This window comes from Anas acuta, chromosome 1 (genome assembly GCF_963932015.1).
Source record: "Anas acuta chromosome 1, bAnaAcu1.1, whole genome shotgun sequence".
NCBI classification, from domain to species: Eukaryota; Metazoa; Chordata; class Aves; order Anseriformes; family Anatidae; genus Anas; species Anas acuta.
In genome coordinates, this window is record NC_088979.1 from 150,766,832 (window position 1) to 150,791,453 (window position 24,622).

The window sequence follows — 24,622 nt, forward strand, 5'->3', positions numbered from 1 at the left end:
CATCGGCCAGTCGTGATTCTTTCATGCCTCTCTGCTCTGAAATCATCCTGCAGCCCGAGACTGCCCTCGTTGCTTTCACTTCTTTAGCAGGACCCCACCGGTTTTTGCACGCATTAAAGATGCATGTGTTACTCTAATGCAGTTCCCAAACATCTTTGTTTCAAGTAACTCCTCTTGTAAGCACCACTCAAAACATCACAGCAATCATGTCGCCAGCCACATGCTCATCCACGACTCATACCCCACATGATGTCCCTGCGGACTGTGATCCTTCATCGGCCCGGTGCTGTTAGGGTGTTTCTGTGAGCTAGGATGGACAAACAACAAAAGGCAGGTCACAACAATAAACGCATCACCCCTGCCAGGATGCAGAAAGAGGAAGGGTTATTGAGGAACACGTTCTCTCATCGCCCTGGCAGCAGCCAGCATCTCTGCTGACGTGGCCACCAAGGGCTTGGGGGACAAGTTTTGGTAGCACTCAGAGAAAATGAAATGCGTGCTGTGCAAATTGACTGTGTCAGTCCCCAGATCTCCAGAGAGGGAAGGAGGAGAAGGAATCGGAGTGGGAAAGGCAGTGAGCTGAGAGGAGGAGAGAATTGGGTGTACAGTGCCTGGAGGGTGAGGGTCAGGACCAAGAGCAGCAGAAGGAGCTGCCTGGGACAGCTGCTCACCCAGATGGTCCCCAGTCTGCAGCCTTCAGATCTTGCCTCAGCTCCAGCCCTGTGGCTGGTGCTTGTGGCCTCATCTCCCCACAGCCCTGCTCTGCAGCCAGTAAAGGCACTGGTGGGGCTGGCTCTGGACCACTGCATGAACTGGGGCAGGGACTCTTCCCCATTCACGGTACCCCAGCACTATTTCATCCATCCCAAGCCAGAGAGTCAAGAAAATGAACATATTTTACCTTTCCAGAGCTGTCCCAGGGCTAGGCTACACCATTTTATGGCCCAGTTCTTAGCCCATTTGCATTTTGTATTTTTATTTCAACTGCTGTTTGTTTCCAGGCATTTGGGATGCCTAATGATTTTCAAAGCACTGTTTATTTTAATCCCTCTAATTTATTAATACATCGGTTGGCCTCAAAGTGCTTGGGAAAGGAGAGTAAGGAAGTTGTACCCAGTGCTTTGAATAGAGCATCAAACTGTCAGATGATCACATCAAAGCAACAACAGGCAGCTCACTTTGTTGGCTACATCATGATACAGCCTCACGGGTCCTCCAGCTCAGTGTCAGGTTTCCTCATCCATGTCACCCCGCAACACAACCGGGCTCACCAACTCCAAAAATGAAGCAAAATTAGCAGTGCCCAAAGGTGGTTCCCCATGAAAAGTCTCATTCCCCTCTCGTCCTCTCGTGTGTTGTGAGAATGTAACGTGCCACCACGGTGCAGATAATACAAACCATCCACATGGATTTGCAGGCAATATCATAATCCTACAGTCAATCAGTTTCATGCACTGGGCAGTCCCTGGAAAAATGGTAAGCATGAACACTGCTAATTATGCAAGCGAGGGGACTTTGAATCTATGTTAGTCACTCCCAACAGGGAGATGTCAGATTTCCTCAGCACCAGAAAGCAACTGACAGGTCCTAAAAATCCTATGGGCTGCCCTCAGATAACTTTTCCCACCTCCACAACAGAGGTGAGCGCACCCCATCGCTCATGACAGCTTCGTGGTGTCCTTACAGCTGCCAAGCCCATGTGCTCTCAGCGGTCCCACTGAGCTGAAGAACTCCTTTCTCCCCTCTCACACCCCTTAACACAGCTCATGATTGTTACAATTATTGGACCAGCATTTGCCGGGGACACATCAGTCCCCGAAAAGCAGAAACCTTTCTCTTCTGTGGTGGCAGGGCTTCCTGTACGTGTGTGCGCGTCTTGTGCTAAAGGGCTGGGGTGATTCCACAAACAGCTCTGCGGAAGCAGCCCGGAGTTGCTGCTGGTTGTCACGACGCGTTAGCTGTGCTAGATGTCCTCCAGAAGCGGTGTTCTGCCTGGGAATGCACATCGCCTGCTGTTTACAGGGGGGAACACGTCCCGCCTGAATGAGCTTATTACAGTGGCCAGCGCGGCCGTCTTGCAGGAGTGGGGGCACCTGCGTCGATATTCTCCGCGTGGACAGACAGATGGAAAGCAAGGTGCCTCAAGAAGGACAGCGGTGGCATGGAAACACTTTTATCTGGGTGCAGGAAGGATGAAAAGGCTGCAAACCCCTTTCTGGAGAGGCTCCCCTTGCTGAGATGCACCGCTTCTGCCTGTGCCAATGCAGACCACGCAGCAGTGTGCCCCAAGCTTGCTGTGTACCCATCCGAAGGCAGGCGCCTGTGTGCCCAGCAGCTCAGATGTGTTTGCAGGACAAACATATCCTCAGCAGTGCCAGGTCAGACACCTTTCCCTCACCCTAACAGATTTCCTCACGTCCCCGCTGCAGAGTAGACCTGGACCTCCAGGGACAGCTCCAATTCCTGCCCAGACGTCACCGCTGATCACTCGCTGCTCACTGCTATGTCCCCATTCACCACATTAACATTTTTGCTTCTAAATCCTGTGCTTTATTTCAAAGAGGCCCTTTTCTTTCCATTCTCAGCTGATGAAGGGGAGCCTCCATGCCTGGGGAAAAGGGCTGTCTGCCACAATGCCCACTGCCTCCCTGCTGCTTCACGGGGTGCCAGCCTGCAGCAGAGCATCCCACCTCCCTGCCCTCCCTCTCCGGCTCCTGCTGCCACACAACAGGGCCCCCCGGGGAGGCACTGAGACTGCTCACCCCTTCTTCTGTCCCTCCTTCCTCTCTCCTGCCTCTTCCTCCCCCCTCTGAGGACCTCCTGAGGGCATCCACCCACGCACTGGGAGGGACACCAGAGGCATCCAGCCTGCCCTGTCCCTGGCACACAATACCTGACACCGTGTTTCGAGGCCACTGTCACCCACTCCATGAGCCCTTCCCTCCCTCCCACCCCCCTGAAGCCATCAGGCAGCCACCCGTGGTGTGTAGGAAGAAGAGGGATGGGATGAAGCCCAGCTCCGTGCTGTGGAGAGGACATTATCATCACCCAAAATCCAGGGTAAGCCTGCCCTCGGCGTGATAGAAGTGGTACTTGTGAGCACTTGGCTGATGAAGTCCACCACAGACAAGGCATCCTGCCACCAGGGATGTAACTGTCGGGGGGCATCTCACTGCCAGAAGCCCAAATCCTTCCTTTCCCTCCCTGCCTGTCCCCGCTCTCTCTCCTGCCCATCCCCACCAGGGCAGGGAGCTCTCTGTTTTAGCAGATCCGCATCTCCCAGCTCTCCTAGGCTGCGAGGGGAGAAAGATGCTTGAAGCGGGATCTGAATTGACTCCTCAGCTTGATGATGTCCCACTTAAGGAGAAAACCAGGGTGAATTAACCCTCATCTCTGCTCTCAACAAAACGCGCCAACAAGTGGTGAGGACTTTGGAGAGAAATAAGAAGAGGGACAGCACACAAATCGGCTCTCAGAGCTGCCCTGAGAGGAGCACAGCCAGCTGATGTACTTAAGGCCCAAACCCTTCTCACTCTCCCTGCTGGTCTCTTCGTGTCTTTTCTGCTGTTGACTCTGTCATCTCCCAGCAAAGAGCGCAGTATCAGCACCACAGCCCCAGCAGAGAAGCCCAAGAAAGAAAGATCCCTCAAGGATCACACCTTTTTACCTAAGAGCACAGACGAGGGCCGTATGGCCCCAGGATGCTCCATGCCACTGACGTCTTAGAAAAAAAGAGCAGAACCTGGCAATGATCAGTGGAGCCTTCCATCTGAACCAGCTGACAGCTGCTCTCCTGAGTTTCCTGGACACCAATAATGTTTTCCCTTTTCTAATCTCCCTGATGTAAATCCATTCACGACGAGCGCCTAGAGACTTCTAATTCCATCGGCATTAAACGCACTAAAACCTCTATTACCAAAAGCTTTTAGGATTTTCCCCAGAATCTACGAGTCAGGTTTGTAACATGACAGAACTCCACCTCTCTAGGGCGTGTGAGAAATTAATTTGTTCTTTCTAAATGCCGGTATCGCTGACCAGACACTCGGCGTATTCCCCTTCCTGTCAGTAAGCTCCAGTTGCTGATATGACATGGCCATTCCCAGGTGCTGAACTGGCTTCTGAAGCATCCCTAACAGTGTGAGAAGAGTCCTCACCCTGTAAAATGCAAGAGGAGATCGTCTGCTGTTGCAGAGCAGTGCCAGGGGTTCACAGATGCTGAGATGTTTACTGCAGTGGTCCCTCGCTGCTCTCGCAGAACAAAAGGGTAGCACATGCGTCACCGCGCCGACGTTCCCCCGTGCAAGGAGGTATCGGGGTCTCATCCCAGTGCTGCAGGCAGGCAGGGACTGCAAAAGTGCCGGGGATTATCCAGCTACACCACAGCTTTGACGGTGGCTGGGTGCCAAAGACAAGTTGAAGGTGGTGGAGGGAAAGAGGGGGGGGGGGCAGGCAGCTGTGAGTCAGCGAGCGAGGTTTCTGAGTGCCGTAACGCTCCGGAGAGGGTGCCATTTATCCCTTGGCCCTGGAGGTTCATCGGCTGCTGTAACGGAGCAGAGAGATGCAATCATCTCCCGATCCCAGAGGTCTTTTTAGGTGCCGTAATGGAGTGGCGGTGATCAAGCCGTCTCTCGAGCCGTGGGGTTGCTGGCACGCCGCAGGGGTGACGTCAGTTGTCTCGCAGCCCCCGCAGCTCCTGGGATGCAGGAGAGGTGCTGGAGATGTCGCTTCAGCCCCAGAGAAAGGCTGCCAGAGCTCCCCCCGGCAGTGCAGGGGGCTTTGTCCCCATGGAAAGGTGTGACAGTCACCCCAGGTTCCTCGGCACCGGGATGAGCCTGGCTGCCCCCACTCTATCCGTATCAGAGGCAGTGGGTGTAGCTCTGAGCCACCTCCCCCCCAAAAAAAATCACAGCTCTAAGAATACAAGAGATCGCAGAGATCCAGCCAAGAGTGGCACACGGAGCTGCTCCTCAGTGTTTGTTTTCCTGGCTTAAAAACGTTTCCCAGCACAAGGAGTCACTCCACTCACACCTCGTGGGCTGCCCAGGAAGGAGACATACTGATGGGGAGCCTGAGGTTTGTGTGTGCTGCACACAAAGAGCTAGAAACCAAACTCTGTGTGTGAATAGGCGCAGTTAGCCAAGCTGTGAGTGACTTCAGCATCCTAAACCCCGTGTTCAGTAACAAACCTCTACAACTGGGGCCGTGCTCCTGGGCAGAGAGCTCTGTAGGACAGGGAGAAGGTGCTTACAGACTCAGCTCTTTGCACTGAAGTGGAGAGGAAATAATCAGGTAAGGTTTCAGAGCTCCTATACACTCAGAGATTTCTCTCCTCCCCTCACCCTCAGCAGAATTTGACTGCTGGGCCTGGCAAATGGCAAGTCTGCAAGTTCCTCTCTGAGCCTGGGGATGCTCCCAAACACAAGTGATGCTAGGAAGAGTCAGGCCATAAGAAGCTCTCTACTCACATCCCAGCGAGTATTATCGAGGTAAGGTGTACACCAGGGAACAACCTTTTCAGAGATACCCACACTGAGTCTGATGGAAGTCATCACCATTTTTTTCAGGTGGAAAAAATCAAGGCAGACAATTGAAGGACGACGTGCTCCTATTTTCGTTTTCCCATCGGCCGCTAGGAATTACAGGTTAATGTAGGCTCTGAAGATTGAACCTGAAGGTTCAGGCTGGGCTTGTCCTTTATTAAAATTCATTTGTGTATCCCTGCTCTCTACAAAAATATACAAGCCCACTATGGACCTTGTTAAATTCATCGTCCTGGCAATATTTCATGACACAGAGCTCCATAGACCAACTACGTGAACTTCAATGCCGTGCACTTTTATTTCACTCTGCGTTGCCTTGCTCAGGTGTGATGCGAGTACTCATAAATCTCACTTTGATTCATACAACTGCCACTCCCAGCCCATTGTCTAACCCCGTTTTCCCCCATCTCTTCACTCAGGGGTGTCCACAGGCTTTCCATCTCACCAAGCACTCTCTACACACCACCTCTGCCTCCAACAGCTACTTCACCTGCTCAAGGGCAGGAGAACGTGGGGCAGCGAGCTCCCTGACATGTGCCCGTGTATGTACACACTTGATTCGGGACCTTTCGGGGTGCCTGAAGGGGCTGAGAGTCTGCCCTGCACCACCCATGACTTTTGAAGGTATCATCACTGCGTTTTGTTTGCCAGAGAGCAGCGCATCCATTTAACGAAGCTCTCCCCCTGCCGTTCCCCACAACCCTTCCTGGCCGCAGCTGACTTAATAACTCGGTCTCATGTGCAGATTCTCACACAGCGTCTCTCTCCTCCCACCTTTCCAAGTCATTAAACAATGCACTAAATCACATGGGATTTGGAAGGGAACCTGGAGGCCACATTAACCTCTTGCCACGGTGAAGCTTGGCTGTTTAATCCCCTCATTCTTTCAGTCTCCTACTCAGTTTTTTGATCTATGTCAATATTTTGTCTCTCACTGACTGCTTAGCTTCTTCAGTAGCTCTTGTGTAGGATCTTTCAAAAGCCTTTTGGAAGTCTAAACACATTATATCAATCGGTCCTCCTTTATCCATTGCTTTATCGACGCATTCAAAGAGTTGTAGGAGATTAGCAAGACGCCGTTTGCCTCTCCTGAACCCGCGCTGGTTAGGCCCTATCAGACCACAATCTTCCAGATGTCTTCAGTGTTGTTTTTTAATTATCGTCCCCACCAGTTTACCAGATACAGATGCAGAGCTTACAGATCTATAATTCCCCAGATCATCACTGGAGCCTTTTTTTAAATATAGGTACAACATTTGGTCTTCTGCAATTCCCCGAATCGGTAGCTTTTTTTTTTTTTTTTTTTTTTCCACAAGAGATTGCATATTTTTGTTAGCAGCTCAATCACTTAAGCTCCTTCCAAACTCTCAGATTTAACCATCTGGACTTGATAACTTATTGTTCAGGGAAGCGGGGGAGGTTTTGTGGGAGGGTTTTTTGTTGTTATTTTTTTTTTTTTTTTTATGATTGGCTTTGTCCCAGCACCCTTTATTCTACCAGCATGGTTTCCAACAGTTCCTTATCTAAGCAGATATGGGAAAAGAATCTCACAAACACTGTTGGTAGGAACGACTGATATAAGAGAAATCATAAGAGAATTCAGCTCCCCAGCAACATCCTAAAATTGGAGATACTGAGTCACTTTAAACACAGGAGGTGACTGGAATTGATCAGTGTGAGTTTTCTTGGATAACTTCCACCCTGTTCCGACCGACCAGGCTAGTTTTGCTCATTTGTTTGGGTCTCTTGCTGAATAGTGATTTCCACCTTGACCCCAGAAGATTCAGGGCAAGAGCAGAGCTAGCTTGATTATACACAGCCCAAGGTGCGATAAAAAGAAAGCGACCTCAGTGCTGGGGGATGCGTGAACCTGGGAGGAGATGAAACCCAGCGAGGATGAAAGGAAGTAAATCAGAAGGTGAGCAGAACAATGCTGGGCTGTTAGCTCCATTGATTGCCTTTCAACTGTGAATAAGCCCCAAGACATGAAACGCGATGGGAAATGCTGGGGAACTCAAATAAGTAGCCCCATTATATGAGTGTTTCTCTCTTTGTGCCGGGCTGGTTCTCGATAGCTCTCCCCACGCTGGCTGGCTTTAAAAGGCACGGCAGTTCAGATCAGGGCACAGCCCGATGGCCCTGACACCGCTGACTTCAGACCCATGGGTCCTACAGCACAGGGACAAGGGAAAGGCTCAAAACAGGCCACCAGCACCTACACGTCCGTGTCCCAGATCCACCACGATGAGCACGTGCCCAGCTGGGGACACATGTTCACGAATTTCACCTGCAAGCCAAGACGGGCGGCGCAGCTTCTGGAATCCTTCTGCAGACTGCCACGCTGCCACCAGAAATCACTTTTGGGTTATTTGTAAGAAATCTACCCACGCTCTGTGTTAGAGCTGGCATACACGCCCTACCTGACGCACGTCTACTCAGGTATACTCTGCAAAGGGGGAGAAGAAACTTCCCTAAACCTCCTCTTCTTCCCTTGCTGCTGTACCGATGTTAAGAGAGATGCTGGTGGGGCACCTGAGGAGCAAGCTCAGCCTCCTGCAGCTGGTGAATTCACTGCTTGCGGACACTGCCTGCGTGAGGTAATTCGGCCATAAATATTTCTCAGAAGCAGTCTGAAGACACGTATCCCGGGCAGGCCACCTTCCACCACCCAACACATGGCCGGGCAGGGCCACCCGCCTGTCACAGCCCGTGCCAGGGTCCCCTTGGCTCCTGTGACACCCAGGCCGACGCACGGCGTGGCTGCTCGGGGGGGCCCGGCCCAGGAGCCTGCTGAATCCCCACTCTGTTTCCACAGTGACGAGCCACAAGCTCCCTTTCTCCTCCCAGACAAACGGAGGCTTGAGTGCATCACCGCCTCGGCCCTGGCACACGGCACCCCGGGCATTACGGATTCTCCTCCAGCATCCAGCCCCCCGCGAAGGCCGCAGGCTGCATCTCCCTTTCCCCACAGCATCCTTCCCTGCAGCCTGAAGCGGTTTCCCCACTTCATGGCAGGGGAAACTGAGGCACGAGGATTTCAGGAGCCCCCCCAGTAGCTCATCCTGCTGGTCTGTAGAGGAAAGCATGCCGCAAAATCTGATCGGTAAATCTGATCGACTCCTTGTCACCAGGTTGAACACGTCCACACACAAGCACCAGGTGAACCACTCATCCCCTACAAAAAAATCGACCCCTCAGCAATCAAGGCAGGTCTGGAAAGAGCCCCTGCAACACAACAGCAAAGGTTTGTGCCCACCTGTCCCCAACAGGGCTGTCCTGCCCGCGGTGTGCCCCACTTCTCTGCCACCGTGCTCCCGAGGAACGATGCTGCCACTCCAACCCCACACACACATGGTGGGGTGCTGAGGAGCTGGGTGGTTGGGGTGGGATGGGGTTTGCTCGCTGCTAATGCTGCAGTTCAGCCCCTTTTCCAGCCACCTCTCCCGACAGGAGGGGCTGGAGCGGGCTGGCTGCCGCGTGCCATTGCATCTGTCAAATCCTCCAGTGCACACACACTGTCTGCAGCGCGTGCCAGGTGTGGAAGGACAAACAGCACCGGAGCCAGCATCAAGCCGGAGCGGTGCAGGCGTGTAACGCCCAACACAAGGCAAAGCTTGCCAGCACACAGTTAAGCCAACTTTGTTTTCTAAACAAATCTGAACCGGCGGCGGAGGGAGTTCGCGTTGGATCAGCGTTTTCCACCACGTAGCCGCAGCACTTTTGACCTGATACTGAGCTCCCTAGAGCTGGATTTATTGTCTCGTCCGCCCTGAGTCCATGCCAAAGCCGTGCCCTGAGAGGGCTGAGGGATTTAACCAGCGCCAAAAAGGCTCCATCCGGGAGGAGCCTGCTTTCTGCAAACCCCCCAGTAACGACGCCGAGCGCAACCGCGCGGTCACGAGGGAGGAAGAGGAGTGGAGAGGGAGGGAAGAAGGGGTGCTGCTGAAGAAGGGACAGGCAGCATGGAGGTGCCCAAAAAAAAAAAGGAAGAGGAACAGCCAGCGCCACCGGATAGGAGTGGAGAGGGAGGTGACGGGGTGGAGGGAGAGGGGACACCATCACCAGACATCTGTGGGGGGCTAGAGGCCCCTTCCCCAAGGAGAAACGGTGCAGCCCCAAAATCTGACTCAGAAAAATGAGGAGCCTGACACCGCAGCCTGCCAAACCTCCCCTCAAAAAGCCCCTCCTGGGCCTTTCCAGGCAGGGGGAGAAGCAGCTGCTCCTCGCTGCCTTCCCTTCCTCATGCCACAGCACAAAAACACGGCGTGGAAATAGCACAGCTGATCACCCTGCCTTCCCCCATGGTAAGGGGTACCACGGAGCTGTCCTGGTGATGGTGGGGCTGCTCAGGTGCCCCCCCCTGAGCTTTGCACCCCAAACTGGGTCAGGCTGGGCACAGGGCCCCTTTGCTGCCTGTGCAGGGCAGGTGGCGTTGCCGGCTTATGAAACACGCAGGCTCCAGCACGAAAACATCCCTCGCAGCCAGGCAGGAGCACCGGGGGACAGCAGATAAGCAGGGACAAAGAGCATCCGAAAGCAGTGCCAGGCTGGGCCGGGTACCAGAGGAGGTACCGGGCAGGGAAATGGAGGCCAGCTCCCTCCGTGGGGAGCGGGGATGCCCAAAATACCCTGAGCAGAGGAGGGAGGGGGCCCCCTGCCTGCCCCACAGCCGGCAGCATGATGCCCTGTGTGTGCAGGATGTGTCTCCAGGAGGGAACCAGGCCCCGCTGGCAGAGCCCGGCCGTTCTGGGTCAGAGCATCCTCCTCCTCTACCACCTCTCTGCAGCATCAGCCCGGCTTCCCGTTCTCCCCAAAACCCAGGAGGAAAAATCTCACACGGGGAGAGGAGCAGACAGGTGTGTGCGCAAAGAGGAAGGCGAGGAAGGAAGGGAAGAGGCTCAGGACCGCGCGCAGCCACCCCACAGCGTTTCCATCGCAAGCCTCTCCGCCCCACAGAGGCGTGCGGGGGGACAAGGGAGCCGGAGGGGCTTCAGCTGTGGTGTGGCAGAATCCCCTGCCTCTCCCCTCCCTCGCACCTCTGGGGAGCAAGCAGGAGGGAGATGGATGCAGGCAGCCGAGCCGGGGCTCGCTTACCTGGCGGTGTTCGTGCTGGGGGGGACGCAGGGAGGTAAATCCACGGCTCTGCTCGCCTCTCCGAGCGCTGGCGAAGGCCTCCGTGCAGTCACATCGAGGAGTGGCCTGCGGGTAGGTGCTCCAGCTCACCGCTCGATCGAAGCTGCCGGGGATTCATCGCGAAAGACTTCGCCTTCTGCGAGGAGAGGAGAGGAGAAAAGGGAGGAAAAAAAAAAAAGAAAAAGAAAAAAAAAAAAAAGAGAGAAAAAAGAAAAAAAAAAAAAAAACACCAGCTTAAGACTTGGAGGGTAGATTCACTTCTTTCTTAGGTTTCCAATGGCAACTGAATATACCACAGATGAAGATCCAGGGTGTGTGTGTGTGTGTGTGTGTGCGCGCGAATGTGCGTGTGTGGGAGGGACGGAGAGATGCACAGCTGCTGAGTCCACAGGCAGCGTGGGGTGCGAGCGAGCCGGGGTGGAGGAGACGGTGTGGGAGCAGGCAGCTGGACACGGGCAGACAGACCGACGGAAAGGGGTTTGGAGGATGGAGACGGGGGGGGGGGCAGGCTGGCAGACACACAGCCTCCCCCCCGAGGTGCCCCCCGCGGGCTGTGCTCACGCTCCAAGTGCTGCTGCTCGTGCCCCCCAGCATCCCACCCCTGCCACGCCACCGTGCACGGATCCTCCACCAACTCGGTCCCCAAAAAGGGCAAGGTGTTGGCTTCTCTCCTTCACGTGTGCCGCACCGACGGGGCTGCACAGCTGCCTGGGCATGCCTCTGACCTTTCAGACAACCACCACGCAGCCACATCAGCTACACGCAGCCCCGTGCCGCCGCTCCGGAGCAGGCAGCAGCAGCATTTCTGCGTGGCGGAGTCAACGCTGGCCCCTGCGTGCTGAATTCCTGAACGGATCTGCCTTCCACAAACCCTGCTCGCTTATCCATAATTTTCACCGCACACGTACACACCGCTTCATAAACCCACCTCTGTAGCAACGAGCAGAAATACTGCCATCTACACGCACGCACACGCATCCATATCGCGGCAAGCGGCGCACCGGTATATCACAAGGCGCCCATCAATAAGAAAACAAAAGCACATAAAACACCCCGGCACATTTAGGAACATAAGTCAAGCAAGCACCGCTGGCTGCATATCACATACTACGCTTACAAATTGCCTGCAGCACACGAGCTGATAGCAGCAGGCACTGTTACCTACCTACCTCAGCCCACACAGTGGCAAAGCGTCCTTCTGGATCCTAAACGCTAGCCCCAGCATCATCAAACACCAGCCATATTCTGTCACATGGAAAACACAAATACTCATCAACATCCAGCACAGGCAGGCAAACACAAGCGACGCATGAGACGCAGACAGCCGGCATCGCTCACCAAAAAAATAACAACATCCTTGGAAGTTGGGAGGCTGGAACCCACTTTGGAGACAGCTGCATCGTGCTGTGCACCTGCATGCGTGCACACACGCACACCTACCGCCTCCATCCCCCAAATCTTCCTTTTTTTTTGCACTTTCTCTAGTTCTTCTTGCTCCACCACCTCTCAAAGCCCATGTATCTACCCCCTGACATGGGTTGCAGCTCCTTGGGGTGAAGTTGGTGGAGCAAAGAGCTTGAAAAAAGCATCCATGCTCATCCCTTCTCCCTTCCTCTTTTTTTTCTGACGTGCGTAATTGGTGTGCAAAGAAGAGTGTGAGGGCCCACCAGCCCCGAGTGCTCTGAAACTGGCTGATGGTGGCATCAGGTGACACAAGTGCAAAAGCTAAGCACGGTGAAGGAGGATGTACGTGCACAGAATAAACCCCTGTGGGATGGAGAGACCTGGGAAGGAAGGAACCGGCTTCCCCCAGGTCCACGGAGAGGCGAGGAGGTGTGTGAGGTGGGCGAGGAGGAGCAGAGATGGGGCTGGCACTATGGTGGGCTTAGCCACACAGCACCGTGAGCAGTTGGAAGAGTGAAATTGGGGCTAGATATTGGGGTCAGCGTGTGTCTGGGGGACAGGGAAGCACCGTTTGTGCAGGGAGAGGCTGGGAAGAGGAATGGGAGAATGATGGGAGAGCATGGGCTGGGTTTGGGGGAAAAGCAGCCCAGTGCGGGTAGTTCCCAGAAGCTACCTACCCTCACACACACACTCACCGGCTTCCATGTCTCTTCACAAAGCATCCCCCAGCCTCCTCACCACCCTCCCCAGCGTTACTCAGCCACGCAGGCTGCCCAGAGCCACCTACTTCACACCTCCCCGGGCGCGTTCCCACCTTCCCACGCACGCCCCGCACACACCGCTCACACCTGCGAAGGAGCCAGGAGAAAAAAAAAAAAAAAAAGAAGCTCTGGGAAGCCCCCAGCACATCCTCAACCCCTCCAGCATGCCCCTCTTCCACCACCACCATCTACCTTTGAGAAGTGCCTGCAAAAGGGCGAGTATTTCCTCTCCCTCGTCTCGACTTGGCCCACGCAGCCGGGGCAATCTCTGCCTGCTAGGGCTGGCGTTCCCTCTCCGTTGTGCTCTGCTGTACCTGCTCGCTTCTGCCCACAAACATCAATTGTGCATTACAGGAGATGAATAATGCAGGCTGAAAGGGGACAAGCGAGAGCCTTTTGGGCCGCAGCAAGGCACGTGTGCAGAGCGGAGCGGAGAAGGAGCTGCCTCATTTTGTCAGAGCTAACATGCGCTGCTGAACCTGGAAAAGCCACTGCGGCCTTAAGTGCCTCTCGGGTTAAAGCGCTGTCAGGAGGGTGATTTAAAGAGGGCTTTGGCCTCGGGGTTTCTAATAGGAGCTGGGAGGTGACACGGAGGTGCCGCGTGTGGGTAGGCAAGGAGGATCTTCATCGCTGAGGTACTTAGCACTGAGCTAAGCAGCTGAAGAGAGCTGTTGGTGGAAAAGGGAACCATCGTCCTAAACTGGCCTCCAAACCATCTGCTCCTGCGCTTCAGGGGCATGAAAGCAGCACCACGATGGGCTGAACAAGCAGAGGGGAAGAGGGAGGAGGGTGAACAGGAGCAAGGGGGATGTGCACAAGCGTTTGCACATGCACATCTGCATGGTGTTCGTCTTGTTCAGCTCTAAAGGATTTATTTTGCCTCATCCTCGCTTGCCTGCTTTGTGCTGGCGAGCAAGGAGACCTGGAAGATGCAAAACTGTGCATCCATCAGTGTTTCCATGAGTGTGAGCCAATGCTGGAAGGGAACAAGAGGGACAACGTAATGCCACGTGTGCACGTGGGCATGCAGGGATCACGGGGAGTGGTGTGACCGTGTTTGTGCACATGTGTGAGCATTTCCTCCAGGCAGCACCTCTATACTAACAGTATTAGCGTACCTCTGCAGCTTGAGCATCCTACAAGTGTGCACAGAACTGTGCCACGTGCCCCCTCGGGTGCGCTCACGTCCGCAGAGGAGGGATCCCTCTCCGGGTAGAAGTCTGTCTGGCTCCTGTGCTGCCTCTCCTCCGGGTCTCTGCCTCTCCTTTCTCGCCTTCCCTCGGCTCCCCTCGCTCGCTGGCAGCAGCGTGCTCTGCCCCGGGAACCGACTCCCACACAGCAACACACAGCAAGGGAACTCCCTGCCTCGCAGTTCCCTGCGATCTTCCCATACCAGGAGCAAGAAAAGGGAGGAAAACCTCGCTGGGCAGCCTGAGCTGAACCCGTTCCCTTGCCACATCCTTGGCCCCCAAGGAAATACATCACAAACCTTCACCCAAACCCCAAACTTCCACCACAAAGCAGACTCGAGGTTCACATCCAGTCCTTGGGCCATCTAAAGCTGAGACAGCTCAGGTAAGACAGCCCGAGGTGCAGTTAGGATCTCCCCGGGTGCTTTTTGTTGTTGTTTTTGGTTTTTCTCAGAGAGGATCCCTGCATGCTGAGGCAGTTTGGGTGACCTTTTCACTGCTGGCAATCACAACCAGGAAAAACAGTGCTTTGTGTTAAAATTTAACACAACCAGTGCGGGCCAGCCCCAGCAGCCACTTGGGGCTTCCCAAGTGCATCAACACCATCATCTCTCCTCCTCTCTCAGCCTGGAGCTCCTCCACCATTTGCCTCTGCTCTTCCCTCACCCCAAGGTCTTTTCTCCCAGCCCTGCACCCCTTTTTTCCCTCCTCATCCTCCCCCCTTTCCCCGTGAGCAGCTCCTGCCCATGCCTTCCCCCATCCTCCAGCTGCAGGTCCCCGCTGAGCAGGCAGAGCAAGCCCCTGATTACCATTCAAGCTGGATCCTCATTAGGCAGAAATGCCCCTCCAGGAGATCCATTAACAGTCCATAAGGTTAACTTAATCCAGCCAGCCTTGTGTGGTCTCTGCCCAAATTCCCTGCTACATTAACAATCTTGAGTCTTAATTAGCATGTGAGGCAGAGGTGGCATTATTAATGGAGATAATGCAGAGCGTTAAGAATAAACAGGCCCGGACGGCTCTCCCCCACCATGCATGCAAATCCTTTTCTGTGCAGGAACTGCAGGAGCATCCCCCATGGGCAGCACACACGGGCTGGGGTGCTCTCCGCTGACAAAGAGCCCCAGGACACGAGGCCAGGCTGGCGCAGGAGAGGAAACAAGGGAGAAGAAGCCAAGCCAAGGAAGACGGCTCTAATGACAGGCTGTTTTCCGTGCCCCCAGCCTGCTAATTCACACCTCCAGCAGTGCCGGGCAGGCTGGGGACGGAGTGGGAAGAGCAGGGCCCTGAGCAGAGCCCGGCCTTCCCATTTCCCAGCACAGCCAGCTCCCGCTCCCTCGGGCCCACCAGCCAGCCCCTGCCAAATCCATTTGTCCAATCTTGCGCTTTCTACTAATCCTGTTGAGCCATCCTTTAAGTTGCTCTCAGGCAGAGATAGAAAATGCGGCTGATGCCTTAAGATGCTTCCCCCGACCTTGCTCAATTCGAGATAAAGGGCTTTGATTTAAAAAATTACAGTGGGGGTCTGTCACTGATCCATCCCGTGGATTAAAGGCAAGCAAACAGAGGCACGGGGTGCAGCCGGTGTTAAGTGAGCAGGCAGGAAAGGAAAGAAAGGTTACAACAGCACGGGGTATCAGGCAGAAGAAAGTGAAGTCAAGAAGGGAAATGCCTTCTCCCTCGCCATCCCCGCTCTTGGCTACTGGGATGAGAGCCTTACACACACCTGGTGAGGTGCAGCGTGTCTCTGCACCTTCCCTGGTCTGGGAGGAAGAGGAAGAGGAAGGCTGCACTGCCCCGTGGGGCTGATGGAGCTGGAGACGAGCTCCCTGCCCCACAAGAGGTGCCCCGCAGGGAGCAGAGACCGAAATCTCGGGATATCAGTGGCTGCTACAGAGATCAGCTCTGCTCTGTCCCCAGCCCCTCACTGCTGTCTCTCCTCCTGATGCGACTCAAACCTCCCTGCTTTCATCTCGTGCCCACATCAAACCTCTCCCCTCATCCCCAGCCTTGCTGGCGCTACCATCCCTCGGTCTCCCCACTGCCTTCCCCGGCCTCATTCCCATCAGAGCAGGCTTCCCACCACTCACCTCAGTCCCCCACAGCCCTGAATTCAAAGCTCACTCAGAACAGCTTTCCTTGGCAGATGTCCTAAGGGCTACAGAAGATACCTTCTTCTTTCCCTGAACCCTCCAGTCCCAGAAGGTTGTTTCGCCCTCTCCCAGACCCTCTTTCATCCCGGCATGAGCCCATTTCCTCCCTCCAAACCTATTTTCTTTGAAGAATGACCACAAGATGGCTGGTGTTCCATTTTCATTCGTCTTTTCTCCATCAGCTGGCTGAGGGTCTTGGCTAACCAAGAAATAAGAGAAAATCTTAATTTCAGCGAGGGTTTTGTCACTGGATCTCTCAGTCTGCTTTACAAAACCTTAGTGCTGACCTGGGAGATGACTCTTGGGCATCTCTTTCAAATGGGTCAAGACCTCCCTGTGCTGTGCTTACGTTTGAGAGCTTTCTCAGATCTGGTCCACGTCCTCTTACCCTCTCCTCCCACTCTCCTTCACTGAGCATCACACCGGCACCATATCCAACCTGTATTTTCCCAAGACATTTGTGTCTGCAGGCTGACCCACCATCGGTCATCCCTTTCCTCTCCGCTGATCTGAACAGCACCTAATCATGCTCAGATCAGAGCCCTAACCAGATCTCCATCACCCCTGGCCTGTCCATCCCCTCACCTGCTCCACCCTGGCCAGTCCTAGCTCCTGTCTGTGCTGAACTTCACAGCCCCTGCCCATAGAAGTCATCCTGAGGTCCACTTCAACACTTTCCTTCCTATTTTTTCCAAGCCTCCTAGAGCCCTGCCCTGTCCAGTCTTTATGGTCTGGGGCACCCTTAGCTGGTTCAGAGCCCTTGCCCAGCTTCTTCCCCTCCTCTACATCGTGCCCTGCAGCTGACACAAAAACATTCACCTCTGTGGGACCTGGAAAAGAGATGATAAGAGACAGCAACATGAGAGAGATCTATAAAACCCTCACGGGAAGGTTGGAGGGGACAGGTATTGACTGTCTCTTCCCACCCAAGAATGAAGGGTCGGGAAATCAAACAAGAATGTAACAGGTTGAAGACAAGCAGAAGCGGTTTCATTGCACTCTGCATTTTTAAGTTGTGAAACTTCCTGCTCTAAGTTTCTGTGGATGTTAAAACTTGAATTGACTTCAAAAAGTAGTGGAAAAAAAGTCATGAAAGAAAAAAATCCATAGAGACCTAAGAGGTGTGCAACAGATCTTCCAGCACAAGATTTCAGCCACACATCGCTAGAGGCTAAAAGGGAGGTCAGAGGAAGTGTTCCTACACGGTTGTCCTGTCCGTATGGTCTTCCCTCTGGTCATCCTGTGTTAGCCACTGTTGGAGACCCTGGGCTAGAAGGACCTCCAACCTGGATCAGAAGATCCTTCCTATATTCCCATGGCTTTCCCCAGCCAGATTGACCAAGAAGTCAAGGACAAGTAGGAGCTGTGAGCACCGATATCGTGTTGGTGCATGAGGTGGAGATGGATGAGATGGATGGACAAGAGAACAAGCAGCAGACCCCCTTCCAAGAAGGGCCTTTTCCCCCTGCCCTAAAGCTGGAAGGAGGCCTGAGGTCATTTCAACCACTCATCCTAGTACAGATCCTTGCTGGGGGTAACATCTGTGCCTAGTCCCTACAATGCGTTGTTCCAAACTTTGTGAGACCAAATCCCCTTTCCCTGCTGATAAACACAGAGCCCTTTCAGCAGACCATCTGTAACGGGGCCAGCCCCCCTTGAACTCCCTTCCATTTTCCTGACCTGTCTATCACACTATTCACGGCAGCCTCTCCACACTAATCCTTTTATTATGATCTGACTCAATTTTCCTGGCCTGTGAGTGCAATGGGGAAAAAAAAAAAAAAAAAAAAAAAAAAGGAAGGGTGTTAATCCTCCTGACCTTGTTGTCCCAATTCTGGGCCATCTGTGACTAGGGAGTCAGAGGAGAGAAGCCTGATCCTCCTGACCCCACTGTCCCCACGCCAAACCATCTTTGCCTGGAAAGAGGGAACCATTAATTTTGGAAAGCTTAGCCTGTACTTTTCTAGAAAGCTGTTGTGGCAAAGCCTGTTTTTACCCAGGGCAATTCCCACAGGATTGCTTCCTAGACTACCTCTCCAGGCAGAAAGCATGGGGAGAAGGAGGAAATAATTTCCTCCACTTCCATCAAACTCTATTTACGCCTTTCTTCTGTACTACCTCTGTGCTCCCTCAACAACAGTCTCTGCACATCCTCCAAAGCTTCTTCTCCTTGCTCAGCCTCATCTCATCCTTTGCCCCCCAAAATAATCTCTTCCTTTCCTCGGTGTTCACAGTCCTCAAATACATGTGAACCATTGTAGTGTCATCATCTAGCCAAGCTCTACATATTTAGTCCTTTTAATCTCTCCTCATAAGTCCCTCCAGCCCTTTCATCATGTTTTGTTTCTCTTCTCTGAATTCCCTCCAATTTATCACCCTCCTTCGGCTAGAATAGCACCCAGGTTTGCATGCCAGGTTTTCCAGACTGGTCTCGCTACAGCCTTGGAAATAACATGAAGCACCTGCCTCGTGCTTCAAGGCTTGATGTTTCTGGATGTACTCAAGCACACAGATGTCGGAAAAGCTATCTCGCTTCATACATGTGGCACCAGGGAATACAACTCAGGACTATCTCCAAAGGCACAGGACCTCTCCCCGGGGAGCTGAAGAAGCGTTAGGGACAGGGGGAGGAGAAGATACATGGGCAGGGAGGATGGATGGCATCCAGCTGAACATGGCACGCAGATACAAACACATACTCACGAACCTTGAGAAGAGTGATCAAGTCCAAGACGTGAAAAAGGTGCGTTACACACATACTCATATCAGAAATAAATGCACATACATGCAGGTAATACAGATGAAGCCATAAAAAAGGGAATGACAGGTGGCCTCAAGCAGAATTTTAGCACAAACACACGTAACCTGTGCGTGCAAGAAGGTGGGACAGACAAAGCCTAGCAGAAACAGCTGCTTCTCTCCCTGCTCACACGTCCATGTTCTCATGCATAGGCTGACATTCCCAGAGAAAGGAGAGCTCACAGAGCCCTCGTAGTAACCTAAAATACACAGGCAGCTCTGACCCATCTGGTCCACAGACTGAGCTCATGAGCCATGGAAAGAATGAAGACAAACATATGACACCTTGCCTTCAGGCAGCTGGTAGCCTGTACATCATCCTGGCACACAGCCTGCACGTCCATAGTGCCTTCAGTGGTGATTAGCTTATCACCAAAACCCATTCAGAAGCGATGTGGGTGCACAAAGGGGAAGGGATTTCCCCACAAGCCAGCTGTGGCAGAAAGAGGGATCCTTCTCCATCCCTGTGCTATCCGAACAACTGACACCTACAGGAGTCAAAACCACCCATGGCTTCTTGCAAACTGTACTTCCCCCATGGCATACCCACTCAGGCAGGTGTTAACTTCAGGTGTGATGCCACAAAGCACCCTCTGCAACTAAATTATGTGCCAAAGGGCTGAGGACGTGCTCATGGGGTGGCCGCGGGCAGGAAGGCCTAGCCCTGGCACCTCGCTTGGGTCAGTGCAGGAGGGTGGACGGGCCTGACCTTCACAGACCCTTCTGCTCGCTCACCTGGCTCCTAGCAGCTTGTTTCCAGCCCCTCGTAACGCCAGGGAGAGAGTGACAACCGCCCTCCCCTCCTTCTGTACCTCAGCTGGTTGGCTGGAACTGGGCTTCCTCTTGGCTTGTCAGCGCTGAGCAAATGAGGTCATTTCTCCTCAGCAACAGCAAATTATTTGGTCGGTCCTGCTCACGAACAAAGCAGTTCATCTCGGGCAATGGCTGGGGACCTCCGAGCTGCCAGGAGACCCAAAACCTGCTGTGGGGTCTGCCCTATTGAACAGGAGGTCATGGGTCTCCAAGCAAGGCGCAAAGCTGCCATGCTGGGTGGGGAGCACGGGGGCACGGCCGCAGCTCTGCCAACGTGAGGCAAATAAATATATATATAATATAAACACATTTGGGCTAAGAGGGAGAGCAGCCAGGTCTCTCTGTCTCAGCAAACGTAGTGATATTTTCTGCCACGGCTGCCGACGGCAGGCCCCGAAGTGACCACGAGCCCTGCTCCCAGGTGGGCAGCGCGCTCCGCCAGGCGCCAGCGGGGTCAGGCGAGGCAGCTGCTCCCTGCCCGGAGCTGCAGCTGATTTCGGATACGACCCAGGGAGGAACGACCACCATCACGGCTCTGCCACCCTCCCTCCTCCCTGCCTGCGGTTTTACCTTTCCGATTTTAACCGCAGGCTGCCCCACAGCCAACACCACACCTCGCAGCATCCCCCCTGCTGCCCCAAACGCCCTCGCTGCCCCGCAAGCGGCTCCTGCTCCACGGTGTGGCTTTGCACCAGATCTGACCACGCACCCCCAGATACCCGCTTCTCCCAGAGCTGGGCAAAAAGAGGGAAAGGCCACGCATCCGCGGCTGCTGGCATGGTTTTTGATGGGGAAGGAGAGCAATGAAGGCAGCTCCCCGCATCCCGGCAAACCTGCCCGCTGCTGGGCTCGGTGCCCTGAACAGCGAGCACGTAGCAGGAGGGGGAAATAATGGGGTGAGGATGGTGGCGGGTGGGAAAAGGGCTGGGGGGGGAAGGTTTTTAGGCTGGGGAAATCGGTGGGGTTGGAGTGGTTGCTTCTCACCCCTGGCACCGCGGCAGAAGCCCTCCGGTCCCTGCAGTTCCCTCACCGCTGCTGGTACAGTCTGCACGGAGAGGTTGGGGGGGGTGAGGCGGGAGGGGGGCTGTATTTAAATAAATTAATAATGCATGCTCCATGCAAATGAGCCTTCCTTGGAATATTGCATTAGTGATGCTGCTGGGCTGCGTGTGCCCGGAGCCAGGAGTGGCGGGGTGCGTGGGGACGGGGTGGGGGCAGGAGGGAGGGGGTCACCCCCAATCCCCCCGTACCCCGGCACAGCACCCGTCCGCCCCCTCCACCCGGCACCCCCACATCACACACTCCCTCTTCCTCCCACCTCCCCGTGCATGACAAATACCTTGGCTCGCAGCAGGCAATGCAGGCTGCCTGGTCCCCCAGGCCCCCTCCAGGGATGCAGGGCCCCCCCCTACACATCCACACACGCTCCCTTCCCCTGCACATCACCATCGCCCTCCTCCTCCTCCTCCAACATCAGCAGCGCTCTCCCCGTCCCTGCTTCAAGATAGCTCTCTACCTCCAAGGTGGGCAGAAGGCTTGTGCTCTCCAGCCTTTAGGAGAGGAAAAAAAAGGAGAGGAAGCAGCTCCTGAACCCGGCCTTGCACATGTGCACCCACTTGGTGTGTACGCACCGGCCCCCGGCAGCAGCAGGCGCCTGCGTGAGGGTGCAAACGGAGCACGGCTGCAAGATGCCTGCGCCCGCAGCGCCCGAGCGGTGCTCTGCTCCCCACCACCTCCTTCTCCAGATGCTCACCAGGATGTTTGCAGGCATGTTTTTGCCCGTGCACAGCCTGCTTCCCGCGTACACAGGCGCACACACGTGTGCTGGCATGCATGCCTGCGGACAGGGGTAGGGGGGGAGCCACGGCAGCACACGCACAAGAGGGCATTACGCAGAGCAGCTCCCAGATATGCTGCCTGCTGCAGCATTAGCAGATTTATGCTGCCTTTCCCCAACCAGATCCAAGCTCTGGAATGGGAACAGCAGCAGCTGTGCACTCCTGCCTGTCCTAGGATGAGAATAGGATGCGTCTGTTCGCCTTTCTCCCCCACCCCCACGCCTCCTCCTTCCCCCTCCTCTTGCTCCCATTCATTCATTCAGCTTCTCCTCCCCCCATCCCGTGCCCCAAAGCAGGAGGATCCTTATGCATAAAAATGTGGGCACGCTTTCCCCGGCGGAATAACCGGGCAGGCAGACACCCTGCAAGCGATGCACATGCACATACGTATGCACCCGAGGAGCTCTGGGCCCCTACGCAAACAGCCGGCTCCCACCACCACCACCACCGCCACCACCGCCACGCACACGCACTCGCCAGACGCCACGCAATGACTTTTCTGCAGCCAGCCAGCCAGCCTCCCAGCAGAGCGGTGTGAGAGCAGAGCAGAGATTTACTCACTCCCCCTGCATCCAAACCAGGCAGACGTTCGCGCAGTGCGTGCACACACACACACAAACACACACACACACACACACACACACACACACACACACACACGCAGGAACATCACCAGCTGCAAAGGCTCCCCAACAAAGTTTGCAAGGAGGCAGGGGGCTGTGGGGTGAGGTTGTGTTTTTCTCCCCACCAAAATTGCGAGCGATATCCGTAGGTGTCTGCACATCTATAGCTATATCTATGGGGGATATGCGTGTACCTATGGATTTATTTGTGCATACAGATGTATACACACACACACACACACACACACATGCACATCCATCACACGCACGCATCCCCTCCTCTTGCAGAGTCTGAAAAGAAGCAGAGCACTCAAGCCCAGCTGCAAGCCCTGGACCTATTCAGCATCCCGAGCCCCAGCACTGCACACACACACACACACACACACACACACACACGCAGAGACACGCACATTGAAGGGGAGCACCTCTCTCCCTTCCCATCTCCCCATGTGGGCTTTTTTTCCCCCCCTGGCCGCTTCTCCTCCCCACCTCCTCGCACTCACCCCTCGCCTTCATCCTCGGGTGGGAGGCGTCCACCCCACCGTGGGGCTCGGGCAGGGGGGGAGAAAGCCGTCCTCCCCCCTTCTCTCTGCTCCCCCTCCGAGCTCTTGGAGAGGGCGAGAACAGGGGACACGCCAGCCAGCCGCACGCCCCAAATGTGGCACACGCACACGCACACGCACCTACCTGCTCCCGCAGGGGCGAGCGCTCCCGGCTCCCACGCGTGCCATGCCCCACGAGGCGGCAGGAGCCCCAAAGCCCTGCCTCGAAGCCACCTGCAGCCCCTCGGAGGTGGCCCCCCCAGGCCCGTGCCACCCCCTTCAAGCCGTGTTTTCCCCTGCCCCGCCGCCCCTAGGCAGCGCTCCCAGCCGCGCAGGCACCCGGGCGGCACAGGCGGGGATGGAGCATCCCGGGCAGGGCGCGCACAGCCGGGGGATTTGCTGCTTTCTCCGCAGCCGCATCACTTGGGGGGGTGTGGGGGAAGAAGGAAATTAAAAAAAAAAAAAAAAAAAAAAAGGGGCAAAAAGGGCCGGATCGGCGTTTAAAAGCCGAGCGCTGCCTTCGCTCCGCTCTCCATCGCTCCCCGGCTCAGCCCCGCTCCGGTGCGGGAGGGAAACGGGGGGGCTGCCCGCGGGGCACGGGCGGGCATGGCACGGCCTCCGGGGGGGCTGCGCGCCCCCGCACAGGCGCGCACACGCGAGGCAGCGGCTGGCCGGGAGCGCGCCCGCAAGCAGCGGCCGTGGGGAATCGTGCGCGCCCCCGGCGCGGTGCAGCTCCTGGGGCGAGCTGCGGGGAGATGCAACAGCTGCGGGGGGGGCTTTAACTCCGGGGGGGGGGGTTTAAATGCAACAGCTCCGGGAGGCAACGCACACGCAGCAGCCCCGGGATCCCACGGGTAAATGCAAGCTGCATGCACAAGGTGTTCAAAAAAAAAATAAGCTGGGTAAAGTGCAGCGCGGTGCGTGCCGCTGCAGCGTTTGCGCATCCCGGACATTTCCACGCACCTCCGAGGGAAATGTGCCCTCGTGTACGCGTGCCAAACGCACGCCTGCCACCACGGATGGAGATCTCGCCTCCAGAAGGAAATAAACTTATTTAAACAGGAGCGACACCGGCTTGGAAACCACCTGAGAAATGACCCAAAGCTCTCCCAGTAAGCGTACGGGATGGCTAGAGGTAAATCATCTCTGCCTACAGCCTCCTGCACAGGCACGCAGCCCACGACTGAGGGGAGTGCCCGGCATCCCTTGCACTCACTGTGGCCGTGGAGGGACAGTCTGTCTCACCCAGCCACAAAATAGCTGCCAAGAAACTCGGGCACATAGGATGTCAGGTGGGAACTGGCTTCCTGGGATGGGGAATCCAACCTCCTGCTGTTCCAGGCAGCCACGTGGCAGGGCCATGCTTAGAAATGTCTCACGGTCCATCCCGGAGGCTGTTCTGGCCCCTGCTTGCTCTGATGATAGAAACCTGTCCTGACACCTACATCTGCTCATGGCCAACACATGTCCACGCATTCCCATGCCAGATGAGTGTGTCCATGGCTCAGGCACATGTGGAGGTTGCAACATCAAAGGAAAACGCTCCGAAAGTTTCACGTGCAGCTGAGCAGACACTGCCTGCACCCCTTCTTCACACAAACACAAGCAGCTGGATGAAGACATTCCCCTGAGCATCAATGCAAACACGCTTGCAGCGGCTCCTGGGAAAGCAGATGCTGGGTTCTGCCAGCACAGGCGTGCACGCTCATGTAACCTCGGATGGGAAACGAATGGCTTTCCTCGTGCGATGTGAGGTATAGAGAAATCACTCTGCCACGCACACCTGGCTGCAAGCAGCACTGTTATTAAATACGTGATGTGATTTC

General features: G+C 55.2%; 1 long non-coding RNA gene across 1 annotated transcript in view; it reads right to left on the reverse strand.

Moving 5' to 3' along the window:
- The window catches only part of LOC137847368 (uncharacterized), a 40,442-nt gene extending 17,189 nt beyond the window's left edge, over positions 1–23,253 (reverse strand). Inside the window, exons 1-2 of the long non-coding RNA XR_011090926.1 lie at positions 22,942–23,253; positions 10,635–10,809 (exon numbers count right to left, since the gene is read on the reverse strand). This is a non-coding gene — a long non-coding RNA (uncharacterized lncRNA). The remainder of the gene's footprint in view (positions 1–10,634; positions 10,810–22,941) is intronic.
- Between the last annotated feature and the right edge of the window lie 1,369 nt (positions 23,254–24,622).